The sequence below is a fragment of the Notothenia rossii genome (assembly GCF_949606895.1).
Source record: "Notothenia rossii genome assembly, chromosome: 2".
NCBI lineage: Eukaryota > Metazoa > Chordata > Actinopteri > Perciformes > Nototheniidae > Notothenia > Notothenia rossii.
This window is the reverse complement of record NC_136904.1, coordinates 66,996,093-67,013,829: the sequence shown is the minus strand read 5'-3', so window position 1 is coordinate 67,013,829 and position 17,737 is coordinate 66,996,093. Positions and strand designations below refer to the sequence as shown.

The window sequence follows — 17,737 nt, the reverse complement described above, 5'->3', positions numbered from 1 at the left end:
TGATTGGCTTTTTATCTAGTCTGCAGGGATTTATTAATTTGTGTACCTAACTCCACCCCCACTATCTTCTGGCCTCATAGCCAAAGGAAGGGGGGTGTGACAGGAAGGGGGAGAGAAAGGGGGGAGAGGCAGGGGGTGTGAGGGGACGGGGTGTGAGATAGTCTCACGCACAACTTCAAAGGGACTGTCTTAATCAACACAGATTAACATCCAAGGCTTATAACATGCCGGTGCGATATCACACCAGCATGTTATAACACCTCAACCCTCACATCAAAGGACATACATCAAAGAGTAATTAGATTAGACAACAAAGGCTCTACTGCCAGGGTGCATCAAAGGACAGACATCAGAGGCTAATTAGATTAGACAACAAAGGCTGTACTACACAGGGACATATCACACCTGCCTGTTATAACACCTCAACCCTCACATCAAAGGACAGACATCAAAGGCTAATTAGATTAGACAACAAAGGCGCTACTCTGCTACTGCAGGAGGGCATTTCACACCTACGTGTGATTACACATCACCCCTCACATCAAAGGATAATCACACCTACACGTGATAACACCTCGAACAAAGGGAGGCGGGACTTAGCTCATTAGCATAATTGGGGGCGAGACCACCTGTCACTTTGTATGCATACTAATGTGATTGAAGCGGCATCAGTACTACTACTTATATATATATATATTTTTTTCATACATATATATATATATATACAGTGGGGCAAAAAAGTATTTAGTCAGCTACCAATTGTGCAAGTTCTCCCACTTAAAAATATGAGAGAGGCCTGTAGTTTTCATCATAGGTATACCTCAACTAACAGATTTTTAAAAAATGTATTTGCAAATTATGGTGGAAAATAAGTATTTGGTCACCTACAAACAAACAAGATTTCTGGCTCTCAAAGACCTGTAACTTCTTCTTTAAGAGCCTCCTCTGTCCTCCACTTGTTAACTGTATTAATGGCACCTGTTTGAACTCGTTATCAGTATAAAAGACACCTGTCCACAACCTCAAACAGTCACACTCCAATGGCCAAGACCAAAGAGCTGTCAAAGGACACCAGAAACAAAATTGTAGAACTGCACCAGGCTGGGAAGACTGAATCTGCAATAGGTAAGCAGCTTGGTGTGAAGAAATCAACTGTGGGAGCAATTATTAGAAAATGGAAGACATACAAGACCACTGATAATCTCCCTCGATCTGGGGCTCCACGCAAGATCTCACCCCGTGGGGTCAAAATGATCACAAGAACGGTGAGCAAAAATCCCAGAACCACACGGGGGGACCAAGTCAATGACCTGCAGAGAGCTGGGACCAAAGTAACAAAGGCTACCATCAGTAACACACTTCGCCGCCAGGGACTCAAATCCTGCAGTGCCAGACGTGTCCCCCTGCTTAAGCCAGTACATGTCCAGGCCCGTCTGAAGTTTGCTAGAGAGCATTTAGATGAACCAGAAGAGGATTGGGAGGATGGCATATGGTCAGATGAAACCAAAATATAACTTTTTGGTAAAAACTCAACTAGACGTGTTTGGAGGAGAAAGAATGCTGAGTTGCATCCAAAGAACACCATACCTACTGTGAAACATGGGGGTGGAAACATCATGCTTTGGGGCTGTTTTTCTGCAAAGGGACCAGGACGACTGATCTGTGTAAAGGAAAGAATGAATGGGGCCATGTATCGTGAGATGTTGAGTGAGAACCTCCTTCCATCAGCAAGGGCATTGACGATGAAACGTGGCTGGGTCTTTCAGCATGACAATGATCCCAAACACACTGCCCGGGCAACGAAGGAGTGGCTTCGTAAGAAGCATTTCAAGGTCCTGGAGTGGCCTAGCCAGTCCCCAGACCCCATAGAAAATCTTTGGAGGGAGTTGAAAGTCTGTGTTGTCCAGCGACAGCCCCAAAACATCACTGCTCTAGAGGAAATCTGCATGGAGGAATGGGCCAAAATACCAGCAACAGTGTGTGAAAACCTTGTGAAGACTTACAGAAAACGTTTGACCTCTGTCATTGCCAACAAAGGGTATATAACAAAGTATTGAGATGAACTTGTGTTATTGACCAAATACTTATTTTCCACCATAATTTGCAAATCAATTCTTTAAAAATCAGAACATGTGATTTTCTGATTTTTTTTTCTTCTCATTTTGTCTCTCATAGTTGAGGCATACCTAGGATGAAAATTACAGGCCTCTCATCTTTTTAAGTGGGAGAACTTGCACAATTGGTGGCTGACTAAATACTGTTTTGCCCCACTGTACATACATATATGCAAGTATTGCTAATGCCATTGTTTTAAGTTTTTGTACATAGTCCTCGTTTCAAATACTTAAATTGTTTATGGAGGCATTACAATTTAAGACTGGTAAATTAACACTGAAAACTCTTTTTTTGCATTATGTCATACTGGATGTTTGCTGAAATTGATTGCATGTGGCACAGCCGCCACTATTCCGAGGGTAACTTTTTCCCACATTAGCTTCGTTATGACTTTCATATACATTTATGATTAAAGTCAGAGGAAGTCCAAACTGTTAGGAAGCCAAGGTGAATAGATCAACAAATATGCTACTCTCACCCAGTGTTGGTGTTGGTCAAGGTTCACTTGTTTGTAACAAATATAATGATTTTGTTCCATTTGAGGAAAATATATTTCCCTTGAAACATTGATGAAGCAGTTGAGTTGAATTTTATATCAGACAGGGTTGCATTTGGCTGATTGTCGTCAATATAAAGCAAGTTTAAAAAAAAATCATTTCAAGATGATACTTCGATACATCAATGAAATGCCTCTGCATATTTGCTGCAACAATTGTCAATATTTGAGCTATGAAATAGTTTTATAGCTTTAAGTTAAAACGCATTGAGTCTTTAAATGGGGTTATTAAAGAGTTATATCTAATAAACTGGATGTACAGGACCTGATAAATAATGCTGGCCATGCTGTTATATCTGTCAGCCTCTCAACCACACTGACTCCAGAAGCTTTCAATAGCATTCCTTTGAAGGAAATCATTTGTGTCAAACAGGCGGCAGAAAGGGTGATCAAGGGTGGATGGTGAGGAGGTGGATGGGGAGGACATGATTGTGGAGAAAATTAGATAAGGAGATGGCTGTGTGAAGTCAGTAGGCGGAGAGGCTGTGATGAGCAAGAGGTACACATCAAACTGGGGTTGGAATAAAATAATTTGTTCATTTGTTTCTTTTCTTGTTTGCTGGCCCTGTTAGAGCGCGTTCCTTTGATCAGTGCCTCAAAGCTTGTAATAGTGCAGAGCAATGCATATGTCAGATTACTGTGAAAGGGCTGCAGGGGCATAACCGGCTCCACTCCCACAGAGCCAGCCTCAAAGTGTTCAGCTTCCTCCGAGAAATGATCTGGTGTAACATTTCTGTCCACTGATTAGCATCTTTATTTTTAGGAGCAACTGACAGTATGCAGTTTGGATCAAAGACATGCAGTGGCCAGGATCCTTTACATTACACTTCATTTGCAAATGGAATATCAACACCTTCCTCAGGAATGCAAACCTCTTCGTAAACCAAAAATATGTTGAACAAGAGTTTCAATTATTGAAATTCATCAGAGAATAAATTGGCTTCAGTTATCTGTTGGATGAAAATAAAAAATGAAGGGAAATCCTCTCTCCTCTCACTGTTATAAATATTTGACTGCTGATGCTGTTGATGGAGTAATATGAGAAGAGTGAGATCCATTTCAAGCTGGACAATTGCTTTTTACCTTTAATCTCTTTATAAAAGAAAGCTAGGTTAGGTTAGATCCACATTCATCTGATCTTTTATGCACCTATTACATCCGCACTCACATTTTGCCTGGCACTTGTAAAGCCTAATAACAGCCGCCCTGAGGTGAACCTTGAATACAATAATACTAAAACTATAATATAGTAAAAGCAGTTAGGGTCTTAAAGAGGACATATTCTTATTTGAGGAATATATCTGAATTGTGTCTGCTCTGATTACATTACATTTCACTTGTTAGACGCTTTTATCCAAAGCGACTTAGATAAATTCAGTACTGTGGGCAATCCTCACAGGAGCAATTTGGGTTGAAGTGTCTTGCCCAGGGACACAACAACATGCTGACTACAGTGGGACTCGAACTTGCTATCCTCGGATTTGAAGATCAGCACACCAACCCCACTGAGCCACAGCCTCCACCTGATTGGTTGGCTTTTTGGATCTGTTGTGATTGGTCAATGGCTGAGAGATGTCTCGCCCCTTAGCCTATCAAGTAGAATGTGTTGGATGTCAGCCAATAGAAGTGTGAGTGTTACGTAGTGATGTCATTATGTTACTGATGTAAACAAAGGAACTTCAATAAAGGCGTTTCAGGCTGGAAGGTGGAGTAGGGGACTTGTGGGAGATTAACCTTTAAAGACCATTTACATGCACTAAAACCTATATAACAGACTACAAGAAAGGGAACGCCCCAAAAAGCATATTAGGATCCCCTATATCAATTTAGCTACTTGATTTATGTGAGCTGCACTACATTAAATACAAAATATTTCCTTGTACCCATATGCATTTAACTTCAAGTTTAATTTGACAGCCACACATTTAATTACGTCCAATTGGACGTACTCTTTAGAAGTTAATCAAGATAACTTCATTTTAGAATTTGCTGTACTTTTGTCAAATAAAAAAATCTTCTTCGACCCCTTTTTCATTGGATTGTATTTACTGTTCTAGTTGGAGAGCTTTTCACGCTGGGCTATGTCTGATTTGTCTTCCTGTCTCTGTGTTTTCCCGCCTGTGTGATTGTCTGCCCTGCCCTGATTCCTTTACCTGCTAACCTTGTGTTTTTGCTTCTCCAGCTGGGTTTTGTCTATCATGTTTAGTTCTGCTTGTATTTTAGTTTAGTCTTTTTTCGTTTGTTGTGTTCTGGAAAGTTCTCTTCGGTTTTGCCTTCTCCTGCCCAGATTTCTTGTTATTAAAAAGTGTTTCCTGCATTTGCTTCCACCCTCCTCCGCTTTCCTTAACTAGTTAAGCGTACATGTAAGTCTGAACAACTGACAAAACAGATTTCCTATTAGCTTTTCAATTAATTACAGAAACATATATTTAATAGTCCACCATCTCCTCCTTACTTTCTGTCATTCTCTCCAAAACAGGAAATCTTTAGAGTTTTATCATTAAAAACATTTCCATCTTTTAAATTCCAAATTTCAATTTTATTGATTGGCAACATGTGAGCATTTGGTTTTTAAGATTAACACACATTAAGCTAACCTACAGTCACATTTTAAACCATTGGTCTCCTCTGAGCCATTTGTGAAAACTACATTTAATTTGAGGTTCTAATTACTCACTCCTCCTATCCCCAGTGGCTAGCCAAATCAGCGAGGAAGCCAAATGAACTCTGCCTTACCAATTAGCTGAGTGGGCTGCTCGAGCTAATGACATGAACAACAGTGTGTGGCTGCTTCACTGCTGCAGGAGGCCCTAAGGTCTGCAGGAGCCCTCCCTCACAGATGAGAAGATTTAAGAAGGATTTCAGTTACTGAGCCAACTGCAACTTTAATTACTTTAAGGGGCCTGAAAGTATGAAGTAGCCTCTCTGCCCTCTGGGGCCACAATTGAGTTTCTTCGATTGACCCTTTACCAGAACAGCTGACTTTAACAAGACCAATTCTTGAAGAGTTTGAAATGGCTTAGAGGATTGGAATAATATTGTGAAGGTGTCACTTATTACTATATAATGATGCAATTCAGACCTATAATAGCTGCAAGTCAGACCTCCGCTAGAGCACCAAGTAGAAGGGCTTATTTCCCTTTTATTATGCTATTTCTCCTACTATCCTTGCATTGGCCTCGAGAGAGATCCTGATGTTGGTGCGAAGATCTTCATAAATATAAATGTAAAAACTGTAACGTCTTTCTGAGAAGTGAACATAAACTCTTGGATTGCTTTTCCTCAATAGGTTTGAAGTATGATGGATCAGTACTGTACCTGTATAACGACAGCATTGATCAAATAAATTAGGGTTTCATCCCCCACCAAATTGAAATGTTAGGCAACTTGCTCTTCTAAATCCAAAAAATCACACCATCCCTATTTAAAAATGTGTATACACTTATTATGAATGAACATAAAGCATTTTAGAGGCCACGTTTATAATATGCTTGCAAGGCTCGGGAAACCCAATGAATGGGTTTACGTCAAAAGGCAGTAGGTACGACATATGTATGTGGCACTGCAGTGAGACCAAACCGTCTTTTGTAGCGGGTTTAAACACATTAACTTTCCCTGTAAAGTTGGGCTTTATAACAGGAGGTTACTCCCTTTCAGAGGCATGTAGTGTGCAACCAGGTATTAAGCAATTGCGCCTATTTGTACAGAAAAACTCTGAAGGCTGTCTGTAATTTTGAGAGGTTGGAACACTGACGGCATTATACCATTGAAAAACTACCACAGTATCGTAAGTATTTCCCGTTCAGTAGAGGTGGTCAGCTGCAGGATTGTCTTCTAGAATTGCCACTTTCAATGAGTATCGCCAACTTCCTACTACTTTCTTGTGAGAAATGTCCCTGACTTCAAAGCTTTGTCTTAGGTGGTGCTGCTAACTCTAGTCTGCATAGTGGCAGCAGAGAGTGGGTTCAGCCTAAATTACAAAATTAAAATGGCCATGAGAATTTCTTTCTTGAGGCAAAGACACAAAAACAGTATTAAGCCATATTTCAGAAAAATAATAAGTGGATCTGCTGAGAAGTTGGGGATACTTCAGAGGTGTGAGCAGGGGTGGACTGGGACAAAAATTCAGCCCTGGCATTTTCTGTCCAGACCAGCCCACTACATTTTCAGCGGACACTACATAGAAGTCCACTAAACTTGCGGCATCTTCTCTCATGCATACTACAAAGGAGAGTCATATTCCTTGATAGCAGTTAACAAATAAAGCACTTAACTATGAACTCAAGGACTAAAATTGACAGCTATATCAATCAACCTTTATTCATTATAGTGTCAAATCACAACAGAAGTTATGTCATGACTAGGGGTGGGACGAGACTAACGGGAAGAACCCTTATGCTACCCTTTCAGTTTTTAGTCTGTGACTGTGAAAATCTTTTGGTGTAAGCCCAGTATTAGTTAAAACCAGACTCGGACAATAATAACAAAAAAATATCCTGACAAATAATCTAAATAGAAACATATTACAGACAGTAGCAGCATTAGAGCTGAAACTCACTCACTCATTATGAAACCATAAATAGAGAATTGGAAAAATATATATATATATATACTGTAGCTGTGTGAAAAGTCTAAGACATGGGTTACAGGTCTGAATAGATATGCATTCTCATATACGTGTATGTGCACAAGTATGTATTGCTCTATACTTCCTCGTCCGCAGCCAGCCAGCTCCACTCCTCACCAAATTCGTGACCTGCAAGAAACAGCAAACAGAACTTGTACTCAGTATCTGTGCACTGACAAATATATGTAGCCATGTAGCCTTTTTGTGACGTAGTGACACTTAGTGAACAAATGTATCCGTCATGAAGGATGACTTAAGTCTCAAAAGAGCCCTAAGGCCTACCTGCATAACTTTTAATTGAACTTAAAAGATATGCAGATGTTTGAAATTAAAACCATCAATATGAAAATCTTCAGCCAGGAAATAATCATAATCAAACCTTTTGTTTCAATCTGAGACAAAACAAGTTGCATAATAAACTCACAAAGTCAAGACGAAGCTCTCAGATATGATGGATGACTAAAGCATCATAGAAGAACTTCTAGCAGGTCAGGAAAACCTGTTTGACAGGAGATAATGGTAGCAGAGAATATAAAGAGACATTTATGAATTACCAATTGTCATTTTATCACACATATAGTATGTTTCTTCACATAAACCTTTAAACATACACATATTGCATTCCTCTCACCACATGAAATAAGCTCAGGAACCTAAAAGTGGCCCAGTGAATGATGGAGCCTTAGGCTCTCATATATAGGGTGGTCCACCTAAAAGAGAGATGGAAACATTATTAAGTCTCATCATCACAAATCAAGTATGAATTAATATAACATTATAAGACACATGACATACTCAACAAATCATAGACTTCTCAAAAAGTGGTGAAGTGGTAAGGGAGCGAATCCTCGAACATGGACGGAGGGGGAACAACTCCTCAAGCTCTCACATGTCAAGTGGTCAACCTGAGAGGGAATCGGATACATTATTAAGTCTGAAAAATAAATAAAATGTTTTCCTCTGTCCTGCACCTAGAGTTGAAAACTTTTGGGATGTGCGTTTCTTTCAAAACTTTTTTAAATGATGAAGTATGAATTTATACAACATTAAAAAATACATGATAAACTTACCAAATTCTAACAATGGTCCCAAATGAGAGAACAAGTCCACATATAGAACAGAGGGAGAACGACTCCTCAAATATATCAGAACAACCTGTAATGGAGAATAATTGATAATTTAGTGTACATGATCACACCATTAAGGATCAATACATAAGCACAATACAACTTCTGAAAAGCATCATTAAAATGACAAATAATGAATTACTACATCAATAATGTGTGATGTGTGATAATAACAATAATATTAAATATTTCTCGCCTTATCAGTGGAGCAGGTTTTTAAGCAGCTCACTCTTCTCTGCAAGTCTGTCTATCACAGAGTCAGAGTCCAAGGACATGAGGATGTCTTTCTCTGTGGCCATCAACATAAATGCCTCCAATTTATCAGATGAGAGGGTGCTTCTGAGTCTGTTTTTAATAAACTTCAAAATTGAAAATGTGCGCTCACAAGCCACCTGTGTGAGGGATAATGTAAGCAGGTATTTATAAGCAAGGCCTAGGACAGGGTATGCATCTGTTAGCATGTTGAAACGGCGAAGTATCTGGTAGCAGCACAGAGGGCATTCTTTGCAGGAGCAACAGTTTATGGGAGTTATCTCAACCTCTTCTGTGTTGTCCTCCTCACCACCTGATCCATCTTCTACTGTTCTTGCTTTGTACTCTGCCAATGGGGATGCCTTCAGCCTGTTCCACTGGAGTGCAAAGCTTTTCAACTCGGCCTGCATATTTTCCTTGGTTGCCCTGCTGTCAAATCCTTGCAAGCACTTGCTTAAGTCTTGAAGGGCAGACTGGGGAAGAGCACTGGTGCAGAGCTGAGGGAAGTTTCTGGGATCCAGACATGCCAAGTCAGCATATAGATTGCCGTGTGTTAAAAAGCGCCTATGAATGGCTTCAATTGCTGTGTCCATGATCCGGTTATGCACATTCACCTCATAGGATTTTTCTGCATCATCCAGGGTCTCATCCTGAGCCATCTCTCCAGGCAAGACTTTCTTCATCCTCCTCCTCTTTTGTGGCAGTGTGGCCTCCACTTCAATGTCCGTGTCATCTCTCTCTTGGATTTCTGTGTTTGTCCAGTTGACAAATGTGTCTGCTGCTTTTTTTACAGATTCAAAATCTCTTCCCAAGCTTTTCAGCGTATCCTGTGTCGATGCCACCATTCTGTGAGCAGAGAGGATGTCCAATCCTGCCGTCTGAAGGTATTTAGACAATGGAGAGGTATGTTCAAATATGCGGAGGAAGATTTGAGCCATCAAGATCGTCTCATACTTGAGCAATGACTCTGCATATCCTCTGGCCATGACACGGATACATGGTTTCACTGTTGCCTGTTTCTGTATAGCTGATAATGTCAACAGCACATCAACGTACAGAACCATCTTCCGGTTTTCCAAAGGAGCCAAACACCTTCTTCAGGGCCTCATGCTTGGCCCACCAGCGTGTCTCGCCAATAGGAGCAAGGCGTCTACGTCTCTTGTTTCGGCCTGACTCTTCCCACACATTCATCCTTTTATATGACTCTTTGATGAATACCGCAATGCCATTGAGGAGCGCAAACAGGGACCCACTCTCAATAACAATCTGGGTTGTGTTTGCAAGCACCAGATTTAGTACATCTGCGTAGCACCATACAGTACATGCACCTGGTTTGGAGATTGTGCAGACAATAGTGAGGAGAATCCTTTGTATTGGCCTTGCATGTTTGATGCCCCATCAGTCGCATTTTCAATGCACATGGTCTTGCTGAGGCCCATTTTGTCCAGAACTTCTGACAGCATGTTGACAAAGGCCTGTCCAGTGGATGAACTGCACTTCAGCACTGCAACAAGCCTCTCATGAACAACATCAGTAACATACCTCATAATTATAGAGCATTGATCCTGAGAGGTGATGTCCTGTGTTGTGTCCAGCTGCACTGAAAATATTACTGCTTTCTTGATATCACTGGAGATGTTTTTTTGAATGAGATGGTGAATTGCATCTATCATTGAGTTGACTGTGGTTTTGGAGAGTAAAGTTACAAGGGAGCCTCTGCCTCTCGTGCCACCAGACAAATGCAACCATTTTTCGCTGTTCTCAATGCAGCTGTTCCAGGGGTGCTCTTTTAAACAGAAATCATACTTCCCCAGTAGAAGTATGAGTTCCAAGAAATTACCATGATCAACTGTGTGGTCTTCCAGAGTATATGCTGCCTCATTTTCTGACCTCCTGTATGCAAGCCCCCTCTTCCCAAGACCCTTGATGACATCTACGATGCGCTCCAAAACCTGCCGTCTCTTTCTGACCTGCTCTCTGTGCGCCAACATCTGACTGCCACCAAACACACTGCTGATATCAGCACTGGCGGATTTCAAGAGGTAAGCTTCAGCACAGTTTCTGTGTCCACTGCTTCTCTCATGCTCCTCTGTGCGCTGGTGTATATGCCTCCAATCTGACATTCCACTGATGAACAGACTGCTATCAGTTCTCTTACCGAATGCCATGCAGATGAAACAATACAGCATGTGACGCTCTGGACAGTATGTCAGCCACCTTCTACTGGTGCCGTCTCTGCTACAGAACACTTTCTGCACCACTGGATTGCTACTTTTTTGCTGAGGATGGTCATTTAAAAATGACTGGAGATTTCTCTGATCAGGTTGTGAAAAAAAAAATGTTATTTGACTGGCACACTCATAGCTCTCAACAGCTGTTTCCCTCTCAGGTGATCCTGTCTTTGGGCTGACACACTCCTCACTCTCTACAGCCAAACCACAGAATAATGTACAAGATAAAAGATTGTTCATATTGAACGAAACGTTCGCGAGCGTAACAACACTAGTGGCTTTGCCATGTTTTCATTATGACACTTAGTGTTTTCCAATGCAAAAAAGTCAGATCTTTGTGACAATACCTGAAAATGCTCAAGACAGCACTATACACAGCCATTTGAAAACTACAGTAAAAGTAACACATTTACAAAGAAATTAAAGTTACACACAAATTATGAAATAGTTATCACTTCAGTAAACAATAAATGAATTGAAAGATTACAATAAATTCAATGGCAAATATTGCAAATTAATCTAATTATTTCCTATAGGTTTACTTATATTTTTTGCTAAAATTCAAAGTATCTCATCTGTGTTTACAATACAGCTTGATTCCGCCGCTTCATCTCTACTTACAGCTCGTTGGTCCATGTGAACGTTTACTTTTGCTATGGCTACAAGAAACCGCTGACGTTAGCAGCTCTTAGCTAGCCTAGCTAAATCATCTGAACAATAAAAACCCATAATATCACAATTCGGCATATTTAAACAGAATCAACCACAACTACCAACATTCACAGCCCTTCAACTCTGGGTTAATATGTTGTCACAAGTAGGACTATGCAGTTAAGTTTTCTACTTTTTTTTTGGACATGTCTCAAAAATGTAGCCTAGCCAGCCCAGGCTAACGTTACTTACCATGTATTCCTCCACTCGCTCGTCTCCCGGCGCAGCAGCACCTGCTGGGGCAGTGACCACGGCACCAAATAGGTCCGTCAATTTAGAATATTTAGCAGCCTCCACCTCCAGAGAGTTCAGCTTTTTAAGTTGCAGTTTTTCAGCGCCACCCGGGCGTTTCTTCTGCTTATCCATTTTCAGCGCAGCAGCAGCCCGTCCCGCGACTCCCACCCATGCCATGAGGTCCCGCCCCACCCTGGTTTGTGTTGTGATTGACAGCACTGTCAGGGCTCTCTGAGCCTGTCAGCCCATGATTGATTGACAATGACAAACAATAGACCAATAATATGTGTCGATGCTGGCAACACACTGCTAGCCCTCTGTAGCCAATTGGCCGGCCCAATTGGAGGGAATTTAGAGGGGAAAAAAAGAAAAGAAAAAACATTGCGTTCCGGCCCACATTGGGTCAACGGCCCACCGGGACGATGCCCGGTATGCCAGATGGCCAGTCCACCCCTGGGTGTGAGCTTAGTAACTCACATTAACTGGATGCAGTACGAACTTAAGCCAAGGTGGCACCTAGGCCACATTTAAAAATAAGGGGTGTGGAGATGCTCAAAGTGAAAAAAGTTGTCTGCTGTGTAAATGGTCTCACTGCATAAATAGCATCCAAAAATAGAAGGCCAATTATCTTTAGGTCCTGTTGTGTGGGAGGACTGTGCCCATTGTTTGACTTTTTACATGCTTAGCCATTATTTTATGTTCTATCACAGACTACGGTTTCCAATGTACTGTCCTGAAAACAAGCGGTAGTGCACAGGTGTGTCTTCTCCTAAGTTGAACTCCAAAGTGAAATTCTAACCCAACAAAACATGTCCTTCAGGCAAAGTACATTTTCAAAACATATTCAAATTCAGGGTCAAATTCCTTGCACAGGCAAACATGCTCGGTCTGATTGTGAAATGCTGAATACAGGGTGATTGCTCCACGGGGCTTTTCTCCTTTGAGCTACCTGAGCCTCAGGGGGACTGGGATGCTATTGAAGGAATTATTATGCTCAGTGTGTCCCTGACCTTTAAGCAAACCTCCATACATACACAAAATGTGTTGTCACTGAATAATATGCTGCAGGCCCCATAATCTCAACCACCGGCGTGTGTTTGTGTTTACTTTTCTTATTCTTACTCTAGTTTAAACAACATCAAATTTGGCTGAATTAAATCCAAAAACATTTGTATTATTTTGAAAGGGACTGTCAGGGCATTGGTGCAAGACTTTAATCTTCTTGCTCTAAGTTCTGTTTAATACTGTCACTGGTGTGTACATTTCAAAATACCATTTTGTTAAAGGTCCCATGGCCATTTCTACTAATCATAATTCCATTATTGAGGTTTACTAGAATAGATTTACATTGTTAAATGTTCCAAAATCACATTGGTTTTCTCATACAGCATCTCTGTATAGTATGTGTATTCACTCTCTGTCCTGTCACGCCTTGTTAGAACTCCTGCCCCCCCACCTCCCTATGAGCTGACTGTGCTCTGATTAGTCAAACATATTTCAGCTGGACATCAGTGTTCATGTGTTACAATGGCGTTTGTTAGCAACCAGAAAATGACACCAGTAAGGACAAACAGATGAGAATGCTGGGGGGTCTGGGTGCCGTGTTGGCGGGACGTTGCAGGGCTCGCTGCTCCGCCCTTTGAGGCTCAAGGAGCAGACAGTGTGAGCTGGATTATTGGTGTCGTAAAATCTCCAACGAGGCGTTCTGGGGCAGCATAGACAGGTCTTTTTTGTGTTAGAGTTTTGCTCTCTACAGGGTGTACTTTGAGGGTTTGTGACTTTGCAGACCTTTTACATCTATAACAAGCTGCATAACACACAAGGGGACAGGTAATAACTGGAAAAGCATGTCATGGGACCTTTAAGATCTTACAATTACTTTTTTTACAGCCCAAAAATAAGATGAATACAAATTCTAACAAAACTTTAGACAGCTAAAACAATGACATGAAAAAAAACAACAATACCACTACTAATTAGGCTGAAACTAACGATTGTTTGCATTATTTATTTGTTTGCCGATACTTTTTATTTTCCAAGCCTCCGGTGCTGATAAGTTAGGCCGACATATAAGTGCCAAAAAGTTAGTAAAAATCCTTTGTCGCACCAGAAACATCAACTTCGGTCATTTCCGGCGGTGACGTCATGAATAGATCACAGCTGAGCTCAGTCCCGTTTGAATGCATTGAATGGCCATATATTATGACAAAGGATGCCCAGCAATAAGACGCCAAGAATAATCGGCAAGCGATGTGTTGTATGGGGATGTGGGGCCGTCTCAACATCTGGCTATGGGATGTTTTTGTTGCCAAAAAATTATAAAATGACGCGAATATGGACAAAAAAAGTGCGCTAACAACAGTTAGAAGCTAACGTTTTCTGCATTTTGTGTTTCCACTGAAAAACGTGATGTAGTTATTTAAGGGCAAGTTAACTAAACGTTATCTTGTATCCATATATCTCTTTATTTTGCTCTCAAGGTGCACCAGATTGATGCTTTTAACTTCAATATTTTAACTTTAACTTCAGCCCTAGCAGGCTGGTCCGCCCCCCACTTAAATAAATAAAACTTAAATCCTTCCTATATGCCGTGAGCTGATTATCGAGCCTTCATTGTAACAGCCGCGGGTGTAGCCTACTGTATGTGCGTGTAGGGAGTGTGCAGTAGAACATTTCACTGTAGCCCATATAGCTACCTTAAAGGAAGGCTCCAGTCATTAGATAGTTAATAAAAACAGTATTTATTGAAACATTATGTTCAAACCATACCCTGAAGAAATTAGCGATATTCCCCGGTAAATAATGATTTTATAGCTCTTTTTTATCAAAACCTGTATATTCCGTCAGGCAGCTGCCATTTTGGCCATTTTCAGTAGTCACATGATCCGAAAAACTAGGTTGTGACGTCATCTATGCGTTCACTTTGTAAACACGACAGCTCATTCGACGAAAACATGGCGGAGTATTTGAGTTCGGACTCGTCAGCCGAGGAAGAATCTTTAAGCAAAGTGGAGAGATTGGATGGGGGAATTCAGCCATACAGGTTCGAGCCAAGTGGCCAGAACCGTCAGGAATCCAGGGACAGTGACGATGAGGATGAACAGCACGGTGATCTTGCTGGAGACGATCCCTTTACTCGTGCAATTGATTTCGGGGGGCGAGTAGGGAGACCTGTACATGAATGGTGTACTTGCGATCGGTGTGTAGCCATGGACAATCCTCTTATGAACATTATGTTGTCATGAGCTTGAAGAGCTTGAAAATAAACTGTTCACAGACGACTTGGATTGCTATGTTTACACAGGGAATTCGACACTGTGGTGTTAGAAAAAGCTGTATTGAGAACAGCACTGGTTGCCATGAAGGATGTGAAACGCACCTCTTTGGTTGAACCAATAAATGAAAGGTGGGTAAATTTGACGGGTACAGCCCTTTCTTCTTAGCATTATATACTTTACAATTATTATTATTATTATTAATGGACATATCAACTAAAGACATTTTATTTGGTTAGGAAGTTCTGGATTAAAGATTGAATTGACTTTATCAAAAGTTTTATAATGACGTTTACATTCTAGGAGGAAATGATTTTCATCCTCAATCTCATGGGAATGTTTGCGCAACCTGTCATTTAGAGGAGTATTCGTGTATCGACCATATTCAATAAGAAGTTAATGGTTGTTAATTCTAAAGCGTTTCAAATGGATTCTGTCTACAATTGCATGGCAAGGACATGAAGGACAATGACAGATAATTTTCAAAACCAAAACTTTACTAAGTATAGCCATGATAAAAGAAATCAAAAAACATATCTACAGAATGCACTCTTTATAGAACAATGCTGCCAACATTTGAGTTCAGCTTGGAGTGAGATTTGTTTTTGGTGAACCGAAAAAAGAAACGTTCATGTGTACAGTATTACAAATGTATTGAACATTTAGGGTTTCCCATTAATGTACCGGGCGCTACATGGAATACGCACATACATAGTGTACCCGCAACTCTTACAATCAAGTACTATTTTATAACTGGGGGGGGGGGTCCTCATCTCCTCTAGGGGGGTCCGCGGGCATGCTCCCCTGGGAAGATTTTTTTTTTAAATATTGAAGTTAAATGCATCAACCTGGTGCACTTTGAGAGCAAAATTAATTTATGGTAAACAGATTTTATTTTTCTTTATGGATATTTTACAAATCACTCACCTTTTAAACTGTATTCTTGTTTCACTGTCATATAGTATTTCATAACTGTTTTTCATTTATTCTCATAAATGGTGACCAAAACGTATGAGATCCACTGAGAAGACTAGACTAAAGTATCTAAACTGAGTCCCTTACCTCACTGAGCTGTAGTTATCTCTCAGTCTGACAGGACAGAGCTCTCCCTCTCATTGTTTTAGAAACAGCTTTTAATATCCGTTAAGCTAACCAGATGCTAACAACAACAACAATGCATATAATGAGTTTGGTAGAAATATACTGTATAATAGTAAAGTTATTTAAGATGATGCCATATTTATTGAAGATTTTACATTATAAATATTCCCCTAAATTATTCAAAAGCATATTCTTCCAAACTCCTTGCTGTAGTATGACCACCAGGAGACTATTGATGTGTGTAGTGAGTTTGGTAGTAATAAGCTATAATAAGTATAATAGTGATTGAATATTATTGTATTCTCTTTTTTCGGAGTTGCACTTTGCAGACGGTCCCTGAGCACTCCTTTCTTCTCCGGCTGCAGATAGAGACCAATGTAATGTGCCCAGCTCGGAGGACGGCGCGTATTGGCTTTTTTTTTAATCAAAATGTGATTGTAGTTCGTTGTCAACCTTACCACAGTACTTAGGAGACGTCATTTGGGTCTGAATAACATTTTCATGAGTTATTGATCCGTGAAATCAGAATCTTCCAATATCGTTCCAACTTTACTGAACTAAGCCAGAAGACCGTCTCATTTTGTAGACCGCTCGGTTTGCTGTTCCTTCACTTGTATTTTTATATTTATATGCATTTGTTTTGGACGAAAACTTAGCGTGAGGAAAGGCAAGTGTGGCGTGAGTGTGTGAGATATGGGTTAATTGCGTGACTCTCAAGCTCAATGTGTGAGTGTTGGCAGCCCTGCCTAACATAATAATGGTACAATGTAGTTGAATAAATTCCATAGTAGTTAATCAATCTAATAAAGAAAGCATTCCGGACATGGGCGCGGGAAGGGGGGTGCTGAGGGCGCTGCAGCACCCCCTAGCGGCAGGCAGGGGGTGCGGAGCTCCCCTGTCTGAATTATTATTTTGACGGTTATTGCTGCTCCCCCTGTGCATAATCTGTGTAATATGTAGCCAATAAATTCCACATTGTTGGTAAAATAATATTTTGGCCTGCCCCGAATGTTTTTTCTGTAGGCCCGGACAATTCTACCTCAATAATATAATACATTAACCGTGCTTTACGTGAACCTCATCAAGACACTAGAAAGGACGGCAGGACTGTAATTTCCCCTTGTTCAGTGAATGCAACAGAGGCAAGACACCAGACCAATCAGAGAGTTGCATGGAAATAAAAGTGCTTGTGTCATTCAAGCTCGCGGCTCTGTGTGTGTGCGGAAACAGCGCATTTAGTGTGTGTGAGAGAGGGAGAGAGAGAGGGACCGGTGCCAGCAGCAGGGACCGTGTTGTTAGCATCTGGTTAGCTAGCTGCACTAACGGACATACGGAGCTGTTTGTTCCACAACAAGCTGGAGGAGAGCTCTCCTGTCAGACTGAGAGACTCAGGTGAGCTAAAGGACTCTCTGAGTGTTTAGATAGTTAACTTTAGTCTAAGTTATCTCAGTGGGTCTCAAACGGTTTGGTCAAAAATTATTCAAAAGATTATTTCCGCGGCACACCTT

The 17,737-nt window shown here is 40.9% G+C and overlaps 1 long non-coding RNA gene across 1 annotated transcript; it reads right to left on the bottom strand.

Annotated features, from left to right (window-relative positions):
- Positions 1–6,772: 6,772 nt before the first annotated feature.
- Positions 6,773–11,861, bottom strand: LOC307029850. Its single transcript, XR_013805424.1, has 6 exons — positions 11,812–11,861; positions 8,369–8,453; positions 8,094–8,203; positions 7,930–8,008; positions 7,723–7,797; positions 6,773–7,427 (listed from the first exon to the last, which is right to left on the bottom strand). It is a non-coding gene; the product is annotated as an uncharacterized lncRNA (long non-coding RNA).
- Between the last annotated feature and the right edge of the window lie 5,876 nt (positions 11,862–17,737).